This window comes from Lucilia cuprina, chromosome 2, assembly GCF_022045245.1.
Source record: "Lucilia cuprina isolate Lc7/37 chromosome 2, ASM2204524v1, whole genome shotgun sequence".
NCBI classification, from domain to species: Eukaryota; Metazoa; Arthropoda; class Insecta; order Diptera; family Calliphoridae; genus Lucilia; species Lucilia cuprina.
This window is the reverse complement of record NC_060950.1, coordinates 32,245,008-32,257,329: the sequence shown is the minus strand read 5'-3', so window position 1 is coordinate 32,257,329 and position 12,322 is coordinate 32,245,008.

The window sequence follows — 12,322 nt, the reverse complement described above, 5'->3', positions numbered from 1 at the left end:
ATAACCTCACATGTACAAAAATACAACCAAATTTGTATTTATAAATGTACATACTCGTAAAAAATAATGAATGACGTTGTAAAATACAAACAGCGTTTGCGCTAAAATAACAAGAGGGGCCAATATTCTAAGGAAAAACAAAAATAAAAAACAATATCATCATCATCCTTTAGTAGCGAATGTGTTAAGAAAATCAGAAAATATAATTATTGACGTCATTAATATACAAGCACACACACTATGGGTATGGGTACGTATGAGCGTTAATTTAAAAAAAGCTTAAAAAATTCTGTAACTAAGCCAAAATTATAAAAGGAAATTTATAAGAAAAACAAATATTTTGTTGTATTCTAAGGAAATAAAGTGCATATATTTGTAATTGTTGTTTGTGTTTGCTCTACCTTTCCGCTGGGAAATTCATTTGGATTTTTTTGATTTTCTTATAACAGGACTTTCTTTATACAGTTACATGTTAGTTATATGTTGGATGGAAATTTACATGATTTAATATTGGAAACTAGATTCTCATTGTCCAAGGTTTATAGATTATCTTAACTTTTTGTATTTCTTCCATCAGAAGAGGTCTATTTTGAATGTCTGTATTATGAAAGTATCAGATTATATGTATCCTACTCATGTATTGTCGATAAAATTCTCCTATGATAAGTGTTGTGCTGGCAACGGGATTTCGGGATTCAATCCCGTGGTTGAAAAAGTACCAAAATGTGACAAGACTATTCGCATTCGAAATTCTGTCAATGTTTTAATAGGCACCTTCGCAAATATCTTGCTGTGGTAACAAAACCTTGATCTTCACACTACTGCTGAACTTGTAAATCGCACTCTTCATAGACAGTGGATTTTGAGAGAACAAGAAGTAAATTGGTGTGATATCAAGCTCTTGATCATCATAACACTGCTGAACCCGCTGTCCGCACTCTTCACTATAAGTTTGTTTCTAGAAGTTGTATCGTGTGCATTTGTTGACGATACCTATCACATCTTTCTTCCTTCCTATACTTCATCTCAAAAGCTAAGTAATTTGGCTGACAATAACTTCTAAAATTCAAATGCCTATTCACTAATTTACAGTCCATTTCTTCGTTTGGAAGATACATCTTCTCTACCAGTCCCAGCTTAGCGTTGTACTAGTAGATTTCACCAAGATTTTTAGAGTGAAATCCGATATTTATTACAACTTACCTACCTTTACTCTTCAAAATGGGCATAGAAGAGAAAACAAAATATATTTTATCAGATATTGATATAAAATCCAATATTTATTTAAACTTACGTTCACTATTCAAAATTGGCATAGAAAGGAAAACGGGATACAGTTTTGGTTCAAATTTAAAAAAATATAAATGTATACTTAAGACTTTCTTAAACATTTTATTGAAATATACCAACAAATGAGAAAGTACAAAAATAAAAAAAGTTTAAAGCGGGATATAGAAGTATCTGAACAAAAAAAAAATTAAAACCAAAACAAAGCAGAACATTATCACATTAACTCCTACTTGTATATAAAAAATATTTATAAAATTTATTAAAAATTTAACGATTTTTACATGAGTTCACAAAGAATAAAAATTATAATAAAATAAGATTTATTTAATTATAAATAGTTTTCTAAAAATTTTTAAGAATGTTTTCGTAATGAAAAGAAATAACAAACTATTCTTACTATTAAAAATGTGTGTACTTATTTTAAACATTAGAAAATAATTTCCGTTATAAAAGTATTTATTTGAATAATTAATATTATTACAAATATTTAAAGTTTTATTTATTTAACAAAGTTTTTTTAAATGAACAAATAAGTTAACAGCACGTGTTATTATGTCATTTTTTGGTCTATCGAAAGTTTAAAACTTTACTAAATAATGGTTTAATATTTATAAAAACTTCATAGAAATGCATACATTAACCGAATCTGACCTTCAACTAGTCTATAGTCTAGTCTATAGTCTAGTCTATAGTGTAGTCTATAGTCTAGTCTATAGTCTAGTCCATAGTCTAGTCTATAGTCTAGTCCATAGTCTAGTCTATAGTATAGTCTATAGTCTAGTCTATAGTCTAGTCTATAGTCTAGTCTAGTCTATAGTCTAGTCTAGTCTATAGTCTAGTCTATAGTCTAGTCTATAGTCTAGTCTATAGTCTAGTCTATAGTCTAGTCTATAGTCTAGTCTATTGTCTAGTCTATAGTCTATTCTATAGTCTAGTCTATTGTCTAGTGTAGTTTAGTCTACAGTCTAATCTAATCTATAATCTATCCCATTAGCTAATCTATTATTTAGTCTATAGTCAAAATAAAAAACAGGTGATCTATAATTCAAAAATCAAAGGCTCTCTCTCTCTCTCTCCATCCCTCTCTCTCCCCCAATTTACTTATGTTTGTCTTCATGGTTAATAAGCATCACTAGTTAACTGTGTGTTAACTATATAGTACAGGGAATATTCCATACTTTTTTAATTATGCAGTTTTTAATCAAAATTTATTAATCAACGTTAATATTTCGAATCAACCTAGACACTTTCCCACATTTACTTTTAAACCTATGTTTGTTGTACTCCCATTAAGGTTTAAAATTCTATTTATCGTTTAATAAAAATCTCAACTTCTACATCTTCTTCGACAACAATTGAAGACTAATTGACAAAAAAAAACATATAATACAAAAACAATAATATAATTTGTTAAAACAATAAAAATAAACCGGTAACATACGATCGTAAACAAATATTCTCTTGCTCTCCATCTTCTCTCAACTTTAATATACAGCAACGCAAAATTTTTGCAAATTATTTTAAATTTTTATATCTTTTATTTGATTTGAATAATAAAATCAAACGATAGTGAGAGTTATTCTCACACAATACAAAGTAATACACATACACTTTACTGTTAAACACGAACAACTACGAGTCAGCGTTCACACATTCGTTTTAACTATAATTTTAATCGTAAACGATTTTATTTTCGCTGGCATCTCACTTTAATCAAGCCAACAACAACAACAATAAAATATACTCATACTCTATTACCAAGCTAAACAACAAAAGTTATTTTTAGTTTTTGCTCTTAAGTCAGGTTCAAGACACGATTTCTAACTGTTTCTAGTGTCTGTTTGTAAGTTGGTAAGAAGTATGACAAACACTCAAACAGACAGAGACTAGAAGGAAGTAATTGAGAAGAATAAAAAAGAGATGCCGGGTGTGATGAGAGCAAACAGTTGAGAGGGGAGAAGTGGGAGGTTGATTTAGAAGCATGTTATTGTTGTTAATTTTAAACGTTAAGATAATGTTGTAAGAGACTCTTCCTTTCGTTTGACTTTATTTGAGTTGTGATTGTATGTTTGTATGAAAGTATGTCGTTGTGTTTATTTTTGCAAGGTTCGTATTTTAAGTGAATATTTTCCCACAGTATCGTGTGGTTATTTTGTTGTAATTTTTATTGCTGTTGTTGTATGGGGTGTGCGAGCCCACTACATATACATACATAGTCTTCGTAGTCATCGTCGTCGTAAGTCTATTACGAGGAATTCCGTTGAAAAGATAGTGGGGTATATTTTTTTCTCTTGTTGTTCCTCTAGTATTGTTAAACAGGCAGCACCTCAAATCTCATTGTCTAAGGTACTATTTAGAAAACGGTGGTTAGACGGTCAGTCACACCTTGTAACAGTTAGTCATATAGTCAGCTTGGCTGGCGAGTTAGCTGGCTATCTGCCAAATGCACAATGAGAGTGATCGTGTGCATTTAGGCAACATCATTTACGAGTTATTTTGAGTTCGTTTTGCTGTTGTTGTTGCGCTTGAATTTGTTAGCTGGCTGTTTGGTCGTTTCAGTAGGTGAGGCAGAGTTTGTAAGTGAGTATGTTTTGTGTGTATTTTTAAGTTGACCCGTACGTGGCCCCTTAGTGACTTTAAAATGGTGCACAGTGGTTAAGAAATGTTAAATAGCTGATGTTTTGACAATCAAGTAATTGGAGCATTTTAAATGCAAATGTAAAGGTAATGGCAGTGAGCTTGCAGAATACTGTGTGAGTGAATCAAAATTGAAAATATTAGCCATTGTTTGCTTTGGTATTATCTTTCTTATCATTCAGCACCATAAAAAACGAATCAACTTTTAACTTCAATTTCTGTTACTCTATTCCGAACAAATAGTAGTCGGACGCTCTAAACTATTAAATGGATTTCCAAGTTTTTAACAGTATTGCAACATGTGCCTGAGCATTGTCATAATGGAATATAACACTTTCATGTTTAGCAGCTTCAAATAAATGAACTGAATTCGGTACAAGTTCCCTGTTATGTTTTGGATGAAATTCAGTAGCTTATAACAGATAGAAACCCTTTTGTTGACCCATATAAATCTTTCTTTTGTAGTTTTTAATCCATAACTTCTGTCATGAAAATTAGTTTTTCAAGTTCTTTCGGCATCGATTTGAATAACAATCTAATGCATCTAAATCATACTCATGCCTTCAAATCTTGGGTTTCAAAATTTGTTGGCTGTCCTGGGCGATCTTTGTCTTCCGTGTCGAAATCACCACTTTTAAACCATATAAACTATGAATTCCGAAATCGATAGAACACATTCGCAATATGAATTATTTTCCTCTTACGTGTTACATCTTGCCATTCTCCCGCCTGGAGGCCTGATAACAATAAAAGGGACGACTCGCTAGAAATATACAATTTGGCCCCAATGATTCTATAAACTTTATTTGCTGGCCTTGGAAAACGAGCATATTTTATCAATCGGGTCATGATTTCAGTCATTACAAAAACTTTAAATTGCAACACCATCAAAATTAGCTCGAAAACGTCCAACGAAATATTCAAAATAGGTCATAGGTTGATAATTATATAGCGAATAATTTGTCTTATCCTAACGGAAAGAGTAAGTTTATACTTTACTTTTATACTTGGGGATTCTAAATCATGCTCTAAAACACATATGTAGAAAGAATGTTGAGAATCTGATGATAGCAATTGGCATATTGGCAATTTAATGATATATGTACATTATTGGGACTCTCACGTGCATTTTTACTATTAATTATAGCTTTTACGAAAGTCACCTTTATCACAATCAGGACGATCGAGCATCTATTTCCCATCCTTTATACTAGTTAACCAGAAAGTAAAGTAATATTTTATTTTACAACTTAGGGGATCTGTCAAATATCTAGGCAACTCTATAAGGAATATAGATTCTGTGGCCTATAAAGGAAAACCTCTGACTATATGTTATGCAACTCCACATCATTAAAGCCCTTCAGAGTTCCCATACTAGTCCCAAAAGACATCTCTAATTTCTCACCAACTAAACCAGTTATTTTCATGAGTGAAATGAAACCATTATGGTAAACTAAAGGGCTGCACAAAAGATCCACACATAGGTCGTAGAGCTTCGTGGCCCTTCAATCTAATCTATATATCGAAGACGGATTTCGGGTAATAAAATGGAATTAATTTAATTTACTTCTTCTCCCGATAACATACCGTTAGTTTCGCGACACTGATTTATTTGATTTAATATGGAAATTGAACACATAAATTTTCTTTAGAGTTAGAAGAATTATGAAATTATTGATTAATATAATGAGATCCATTGATGAGATCAACTAAACATATCCCCTCCTTCTACACCAAGTCATGTACCGTGCGTTTTAAAAAAGGGGAAACATTCCTTCTTAAATCTTTTTTGATCCTTTAGTCCTATTGCAATCACTGTTAAGCATTTCATTGGACTCAGTGTTGATGGAGTTTTCTTGAGTTTAAATTTAGCATGTTAAAATGAGTTTGATGCCGCTTTTGGAGTTTAGTGTTTCATTGGTTCACAGTATTCTTTTTCTTCAATTTTAGTTTTACTCTATGTTTGGCATCTTTTTCGTTTTCATTTCAATACCCTACACTACTATAGTAAGGATGGATTAGTAATATGTTTTCGTGCTGATGTTTGTAAAGTACAGACATATTGATTCAATGGTCAACTTGATCGCACATTTTAAATAATATATTGTCGATGACTGAATCATATCGTTTATAATATATTGTGATATTGTTCACTTCTGAAAATCTCCTTATATATTCTTAAGAAATTGTTAACAATATAAAACTTATCAAAAACAAGTAATATTTCTATATTCGGCTGTGCTGAATCTTATATACCATTCACCATAAGTGGGCATGATCATTGGGATAATGTCTTACTTTTGACAAACAAACTAACTTGATTGTTCAAAAACATTGAACAGTTCTTTAAAATAAAGTCTAGTGGTTTATATCAGTTTAGGTTAAAATAAAGTCGAACTTAACCGATCATTTACTTTCTTACATATTTTTTCATAATAGAGGCTCTACAGAGGCAATTTAGTGTACGAGAGGCTCTGGTTGTTTGCATGACATGCCAAGCCAAATTAATCCCAAAATTGTACTGATCGCTGCTGTGAATACGAACGAACGAGTTCATACACAACACAAACAACAACAACAACAAATAGTGAGTAGTAGTTAGTCGCAACATGCACATTCTCGTATAAACTACATGTTGTATATTTTAGTGGCAACATAATAACTACAACAACAAGCAGGCGCAACAGAGTTAAATTGTACAAAGAAGGTGCACACATTGCAGCACATGAGGGGCACTCCTTAGTAGTCGATTTACACTATGCTGCAGCAGTGTTGATTTGATAGTTTTTGTTGGTGATGGTGGATGGTTTGTTATGGTAATTGTGTTTTGTGTGTTGCTGTAGTTTGGTGTGATGATATTCTAAATGCGGTTTAAGGTTTCTTAAAGCTTTTTTGTTGGATATCGGTAACGGCGGTATTGATGTTGTTGTTACTGTTGAGGCACATAGGAATCACTGCTGCTAACTCTATGAATATTGTTTGTGTAGCCAAAACGGAATTTGAATTCGTGCGCTTCGACTTGAAAATTAAAATTGGGGAACTATTTTGGCTTTTCCTCTAATATTAGTTGTAGGTTTTTGTTTTTGTTGTTGTTGTTATTGTTTAGATATCATTTTCAAATAATGTTGTGGCGTTTGTTTTGTTGTTTACGCTTTTGTCGGTATTATGCAGAAGATTATTAAGCTTGAAAATTGTGCCGATTTTCTTGTTGTTTTTGCCAAAAATAATTTACTTGATTTTGTGGCAGTATGTATTTTAGATTCTTTTCGATTTAAAGGTAATTAAATGAATATTTTGCATACATGTCTGGCTGTATTATTTCAATTTCATATGTGCTACATTCGGTTTGTTGCAACTTCTATATGTATGCTGCTATTTTCCTAACATAGATATTTATAATAAACTAAAATTGCTTACTATTAGTAGGCCTTGTGTATATATTGTTATTATGTGTAAAAGTTCTATTTTATTTTTTCGTGTGAATTATGTTAAGTTTTATATGTGTGTATGTATGTATATTTAAATTTGTTTTTTTTTGTTGTTGTTATTTTAGTGAATTTTAATGCACGATCGTATCTTAGATTGAAATGTTTGTAGTAGTAGTTCAATAAACGTTCAATTTTCGCTATTTTTTCACTTTGTATCTCAAATGCAGTAGTTAAATGTGACCTAAAACCTAAAAGTTGATGTTAAGATTTCTTGGAAGCATTAGAATGTATACACTGGTAGTTGTTTGTTTTTGTTGAAGATGTTTTCTTAAGGTAAATGTTTGCAAAATAATTTGCACGCAATTACTAACTCATGTACTTAATACAGGAGCCAAAACTATTTTATGTTATATTTAACTTAACAAATTTATTTAAATCTGGGAATGTGGTATTTTTAAGACATTCAAAATTTTAGAGTTTTTTTATCGTAATCTGTTCTATGATCTTAAATAGACTTATCATATGGCATGTTAGTAACGTTTGATACAATAAAAAAACAATTACTTTTACAATACGTATACAGTTTAAAAATTAATAAATGTAGTAATAGTCCTACCAATTAACTGAATCAAATGATTTATAGGTTGAAAATTTTTAACAATGTTTTGTAAGTAAATAATCAAATTTATAAGTAGAACGGAATCAGTGTTTCCCACTGAAAGTAAAAGTTTAAATCATTCTAAGATAAAATATCTCAAAATGTTTGTCCTAAAGTCTATATTTGGTGATCTGGGTATCATATCAACTTTTTCAAAAAATTTTCAATTTTTTCTCCATGTTTTAAGCAATAGAATATTGCTCCGTAATTTTGCACATGATCTTCTTGAGGTGCTACCAGTACCTCTAGTCTGCCGGCTCTATAAACTGATGATGATCGGCCTTTCGTTGGAATAATTTGACATGGGGTCGAATCGTAGAGCCACATAATCTGGTACCCCGAAAACCAGTAGCCCGCATTCCAGACTTTCGGACTTTTTCTTATCCCGGTCATTAGCGGGAAGACAATGTCGACAAAAACTGATGCATGGTGTTATCTATAATTCGTAATAAGCTCGATGTTATTGTCGAAACAACAAATACCCCGTAGAGGAGTGACTGTGTAACTAAGTATTGGATGAATCTGTCCGCATACCTAGAATGAGTGTCTCGGATGTTGATTTTTATGGGTGCGTCAAATGAATGAGAAGTGTGCTGGGTTTAATGGTGATGGATGATATGTATCTCATGTAAGTGAACCCAATGAATTTTCCTTCCTCGTATAGGAATGTTCAGTGTGTTCTCAGCCTATTTGAAGGATTCATGTTTCGGTCTACCAAATATGTCTCTATGTGCTGTTACCGGTTGTTGAAAAAGACTACCGTAAAATAAGGCCGACAAGTTAGGTGTTCACATAAAGCACTTCGACATCATATATGTACTTACATTGAAAAGTAATGTGTTAAAAAGCTAACCCATTTTCACTAATTCTTCATAAGCATTTTAAGTCATTATTTTAACACAGTGATGTCATTGGAGGCAAGTATTATGAATTAATATAGAATTTCGGAAATCACCCAAAAATAAAGTACATCTGTAACACATTATATGTAAATCATTACCGAAGTACTTCTAAGTAATGAAGACGATAAATAGTAGTCATTGAAAAGTAGAAGTACAACCCATTATCGAGTTTTCGCTAAAATACTTCATATAAAATAAACCTAATTTAAGCTTATTTGGTTAAAAGTGATTTTTTTTAAGATATTATTTATCCCAAAATGAGCTTGATTTAAGCTCGATTCGTTCTTGCCTAAGTTAAATTTCATTGTTACATCCTACATCACTATTGTGGAGAATACCCTCTCGCGTTTGTGCTGATGTTTGTAATACCCAAAAATATTGGTTTGGTTATACTAATCAGAATCACTTTCTTAGTCGATTTAGCTATGTCAGTCTGAATAGGGCTTTTAAGCTCACATGTTAAATGATCTAGTATGTCAATGATCTGATCTAGTATGTCAACAAAAATCAGAAAAACTTCAACTTTTGCCAATTTTTGTAATGATCGCTCCTCATTTGATCCTAGAGCTTATACAAATTCCCCTTTAAGAAAATAGCTTAAAGCATTTGGTTTGTTTTTTAACTTTATTTCGGAATATTTTTTGGCAAAAAAATTGATTTTTTAAGAGGGCATAAAGGGAAGTAAAGCAAAATATGGCCCTATCCTTAAAAATGTTGGTAGGGGGAGTTAAGTCTTCTTCAATATTATTTATGTAGAATTTAAAAGTGTTATAAGTGTTTGTAAGTGAATTTTGACTTTTAAGTCATTTTCTGAAGGGGAGTTTTGTATGAGGGATAGGGTCAAATGAAGTCCGATCATTACAAAAATCGGTAGTTTTGTCGACTTTTAGTAACATAATAGATCATTTAAATTAATTATAAGATAAAAGGCCCTATTTGGGGAGCACGGTTGTATGGGGGCTAGTCGAAATAATGTACCGATTTTAAACATTTTCAATAGGCTTCATCCTTGAGCCAAAAGAAGCGTGTGTACCAAATTTCATCCAATTATCTTGAAAATTGCGGCCTGTACCTTGTGCACAAGGTTTACATGGACAGCCAACCAGCCAGACGGACGGACATAGCTTAATCGACTCAGAAAATGATTCTAAGCCGATTGGTATACTTTAAGGTAGGTATAGGACGAACCCAGTATACCCTAACACTAAAGTGGTGTAGGGTATAATTACCTCAAAACACTAATAACACGATTTAATTCTACATAAATAACTTTGAAGTAGACGTAAATGCCCCTACCAAAATGTATAAGGATAGGCCCATGTTTACTCTAACTCCTATAGGAGCCTCCTTATTGAAAATCTCTTAATTTTTTAAAAATATAAACATTTTGAATAATCATATGGTCGGCCATGCCCGACTATTCACACTTGTTATAATATTAGCTTGTTATAAGCGTTAAAGACCTCTCATAAAATTACTTTAACGACTTTTTATGGTTCATTGAAAAGATAGAAGGACAGATGGACGGACATGGCCAGATCGAAGTGACTAAAAGGGAAAGCATTAAATTATTCTTAATATTATTTTTCAAAGAAATCTAATGAGCTTAATAAGTAACAGATTTTAATACAAGATCAATTTATTTCAATTTACTAATGATCTCTTTAATACAAACTAAAACGTTAATAAAATCGCATAAAAACAAAAACTTTACAAAATCATAATGTATCACATTGTGATACTTATAGCTTATATCATACCAAAATACAAATTTAATTTTTAATGAATGGTTAAGTTATGTTTCGTTATCATTTCTTAAAACCTTTTTTTTAGTACCAACAACTGAAACATATGCCATATTCAATGGATTTGAATGTATTTAAATGTCTGTCCAGACGTCTTCTACTAGTATTGTACATCTAAAATTTATGGGCTACAGAAAAATAACTACAATACAAAATATATCTTTAAATTTTTGCACTATAATATAGAAAAATGTATATAGTGTAAGTTTTAAATCAAAACCCTGCAGGTGAATTATTGTAAATTTATGCCATTATTTTTTTGGACTATTAAATATACAAATTGTATGGCAATATTTCAAAATTAAACAGAAACATTATTTTTTGTTTGACGTGAGAAATATTTAGAAAAATCCCATAAAACTTAAAAGGGTTTTAGATTTTTGTACATAGAAAACTACCATGTTAAAAATATCATCCATATATTTTCTTAATATAATAACTACTTAATATGTTTAAGTTCCCTAGACTAAAAAAAATTAATAGCTATGATTTTCTTGCTTTAAATATCTGATTCTTAAATAGTAATTTTGTGTAAAACCTTACAACACTTTTAATAAATAATAAATTTATTTTTCTTCACCATTAAAGCAATTGAATTTAATATTAATTTGCAATTTAATTTGAAATATTAGATTTAGAGAGAACAAAGAAGCACCTGCATTACATTTCCGTTCTATTACTTTTTGTTCATTATAAACACGGGTCAAAGACACGCAATATTAAAGATGTTATTACATATGACGTCTTTAATTTTGTGTAATTTATTACGTCTTTTTATTCGTATTATATACTTATTACTCCAACGAAAAAATTATTAATATTATAGTTTGAGGTAAATCAATAAATTGATTGCGTAATTATTTATATGTATACACTTTTACTTATACTAAAATGTAAATACACAGACAACCACACACATACATAACAATATAAATAAAATAATATTATTTAAGGAAAACTTTAAAGCGAAATCTTAAATACTTGCAAAAAAAACACAAAACAGATTTCACACTCCCTTTGTGCAGTTGGTTGGCTGGGCTAATGGCAACAAATCGATAAGGATCCTTAAAGGAAAACAAAAAGTAATATGAAAAATAATATAATTTGGTGCCAAATTTCCTAATATACATATTTAACAAAAACTTTAAGGTATTTTTTTGAAATTTAAAAATATTTTTACTTTAAATTGGTAATGGCTTTTACTTAGTAAACCCCTTAACATTCTAAGAATAACTCATTCCATCTGCAATACCCTGAAGTAAGGTAGTAATCACCTGAGTACTTATACATATGTATAAGTCTTCCTTTGAGTAAATTTCAATTTCCTTTGATCGGTCGCAACATATTTATTCTACAATTATATGACTTATTTAATTCACCATTTGCAAGCGAGCATGATAAATACTTCCAGTAGGCATTATTATTGTAAAATTCTCGTCCTCTTTAAACTTACTTACTTACTTTCTTACTTACTTACTTACTTACTTATATACATACATACTTACATACTTACTTACTTACTTACTTACTTACTTACTTACTTACTTACTTACTTACTTACTTACTTACTTACTTACTTACTTACTTACTTACTTACTTACT